A 3,454-nucleotide genomic window follows, 5' to 3' on the forward strand; every position below is an offset into this window, starting at 1 on the left:
TTTTGAACTGAAAGCTAATACTATTCAAATAATTCAACAGTTTGTTCAGTTTAATGGTTTGCAAGATGAAGACCCAAATACTCTTTTGGCTAATTTCCTAGAATTCTGCAACACTTTCAAGATAAATGGCATTTTTTATGATACCATTCGCCTACAGTTATTCCCCTTCTCGTTGAGAAATAAGGCTAATTAATGGTTGAACTCCCTACCACAAGGTTCTATCACTACTTGGGATCAAATGACTGAGAAGTTTTTGCTGAAGTACTTTCCACCAGCTAAGACAGCCAAATTGAGGAATGATATATCTTCCTTTGTACAAATGGATTTAAAGACTTTCTATGATGCATGGGAGAGGTATAAGGATTTATTAAGAAGATTCCCTTACCATGGGTTACCTCTATGGCTACAGGTTCAAACTTTTTACAATGGTTTGAACCCCTCAACTAGGTAATTGATCGATGCATCTGCCGGTGAACTTTGAATAACAAAACACCTGAAGAGGTTTAGGAGTTTATAGAAGAGAAGTCACTGAATAATTATCAGTGGCAAGTCATGAGGACAAAGCCGATGAAAGTAGCCGGTGTTTTTAACATTGATGCGGTCACCATGTTGTCAAATCAGGTAGAACTTTTGAATAAAAAGGTTGATGGTTTATATAGTTCTACGCAAGTACATCCTGTGATGCAGTATGATGCAAATGGAGGAGGGAACTATCCAGACAATCGATCCTACAACCTAAGCACAGAAGACGAACAAGTCAACTATATGGGTAATAATTCTAGACCTCAGAATAATTCGTATAGTAGCACTTATAATGCAGGTTGGAAGAACCATCCCAATTTCTCTTTGGGTGGTCCAGGCTTTCAACCACCTTACCAGCAAGAGAAGAAGCCGAACCTTGAGGAGATGTTGACAAAGTTTATTTTAGTGTCAGAAACTCATTTCCAAAACATTGAAACATCATTCAAAAATCAACAAGCGTCGATTCAGATTGAGAATCAAATTGGTCAATTGGCAAAGATGATTTCGAAACGACCATAATGTAGCTTGCCAAGCAACATCGAAACTAACCCAAGAGAGCAGCTTCATGCAATCACTTTTCGAGATGAAGAAGGGTTAACTGAATCTAAATCTGAACCGAGGCAAGAAATTGTGGTAAGCAATGGTAAGGTTGAGGTAAGCCAAAATGAGCCAGATTTATTCGATAAGGAACAGAAACCTCATGTGCCATATCCAAATACGACAGGGAAAGAACACACAAATGAACAATTCGGTAAATTCCTTAAACTGTTGAAAAAATTACATCTTAGCTTACCATTTATTGAAGCTCTTTCACAGATGTCAAATTCCGTTAAATTTTTAAAGGAGCTTTTAGTAAATAAGCGGAAGTTAGATGATTCATCGCACATTGAGCTAAATGCAATGTGCTCAGCCATTTTGCAAAGTAAACTACTTAACAAATTGAAAGATCCAGGGAGTTTTACTATTCCTTATTTAATTGGTAGTTTAAGTGTTAATAATGCTTTGGCTGATTTAGGGGCTAGTATTAATGTCATACCTTACAAATGTTTAAGCAACTAGGTCTTGGGAAACCCAAACAAACTAGGATGAGCATTCAATTGGAAGATAAAATAATTAAATTTCCTAAGGGTATTGTTGAAGACGTACTTGTCAAAATTGATAAATTCATTTTCCCAGTTGATTTTATTGTTCTAGACATGGATGAGGATAGTGACGTACCATTGATTTTAGGACGGTCATTTTTAGCAACTGCTAGAACTATCATAGATGTTGGTACAGGTGAGTTAATACTTCGTGTAGGTGATGGCACGATTAAACTCCAAGCTCATGATTCTGTTAGGATATCTAGTGATCGAGAAGATATTATGAGCTCTGTTAATGTTAATAACCTTGTGGCTCAACATTCTTTGCAGGAAACACCTCGAAAAAACATGACAGAGCCATAGTTCAGTTTACAAAACAAAAATAGAACAAATCATGAAGAAAGAATATTACAAATCAATGAACTAGATGAATGGCAAAAACACGTCAAGGAGAAACCTAGAATACACGATAAACCAAAGCGACTCCATGACGAGCTTAAGGATGAGACGAACCAATTTAAGATTCGCGATCAGGTATTGTTGGATAAAACGGACCCTTGAATCGCCACTTCAGAGCATAATACAAACGGAGCAACTCCTTTTACGGTACTGAATATTTTCCCGTGAACCACCGTAACCGTGAGAATACGAGGTAAGTCTAGCTTAGAATTTAAATAAGCGCTTCTCAGAGGGCAACCTGAGTGCTAACACTGCTAATTTTCTTAACATTATTTCATGTTTTTTTTTAAAAATTAATTAATTTTCAAAATCTAAAAAAAAAGTGTTTTTAACTCACATGGCCTAGCCACACGAGTGTGTGGAGCCCACGGCCTAGCCACACGGGCATATAGGATATCACATGGGCATGGGAGAAGCGAAGGAAAACACACACGACCTGGTGACATGGCCATGTGACCCACATGGCCTGGACACACGGGCGTGTCCTAGGTCGTGTGAAACCTAGAGCTAATTTTTTTCAAAGTCAGAGAGTTACACGGCCTGGCCACACGGGCGTGTGGGATCTCACATGGTCGTGGGAGAGACGAAGGAAACACACACGGCCTGGCGACATGGCCTTGTGACCCACACGGCCTGGACACACGGGCATGTCCATGGCCATATGAAAACTGGGTTAATCACCCCAATTTTATTTTATTTTATTTTTAATTGTTATATTTTTTATTTTTATTTTACTAATTAATTAATTAATTTATTATTCTTATACTTATATTTTTTATTTTTTATATTTTAATTTTATATACTTTTATTATTTTTATTTTTATTTTTATTTTTCTATTTCTATTTTTTCTTTTTTTTTTCGTATTTTTTACTATTATCATTACAATTACCTTTTAAGTTTATTAATATCATTATTATCTTTTGAAAGATATATGATTGTTTTAATCGAGTTGTAACCCTTAATTTTCTTTATTATTTGTGTTTATTTTCTTGTTAGTTTGCTCGTAATCATGAGTTACATTTAAATTTGACTGCAATTCCGCTTTTCACTATTCTGAAGATTTCATCCAATATTCAGGGCAGTTTCAGTTTTCCCCCTCTCTTATGATATTCTGCTTATACTGTGATTATATATGTTTGTACATTGAGGACAATGTACATCTTAAGTGAGGGGAGGTTATCTATAGAATTATTAGAAAATCCCTAAAATATGTCTTGTGTTTAAGTAATTTTCTCACATTACTATTAGAATGAATTTTATTGATTTATGATTATCATTGATGTGTTTTAGATTAAATTCATAGGTAATTGTACATTGATTTTTAAACTTTAAGATACTAGAGAATCAAGCATGATAAGTCTATTTTCGTAATTAAAAATTTTAGGTTATT

At 35.1% G+C, this 3,454-nt stretch overlaps 1 non-coding gene across 1 annotated transcript; it reads right to left on the reverse strand.

Moving 5' to 3' along the window:
• Positions 1–286: 286 nt before the first annotated feature.
• LOC128283023 (small nucleolar RNA R71) lies at positions 287–393 on the reverse strand. The gene has a single exon (XR_008273368.1). It is a non-coding gene; the product is annotated as a small nucleolar RNA R71 (small nucleolar RNA).
• Positions 394–3,454: the final 3,061 nt, after the last annotated feature.

The sequence above is a fragment of the Gossypium arboreum genome, chromosome 10, assembly GCF_025698485.1.
Source record: "Gossypium arboreum isolate Shixiya-1 chromosome 10, ASM2569848v2, whole genome shotgun sequence".
Lineage (NCBI taxonomy): Eukaryota > Viridiplantae > Streptophyta > Magnoliopsida > Malvales > Malvaceae > Gossypium > Gossypium arboreum.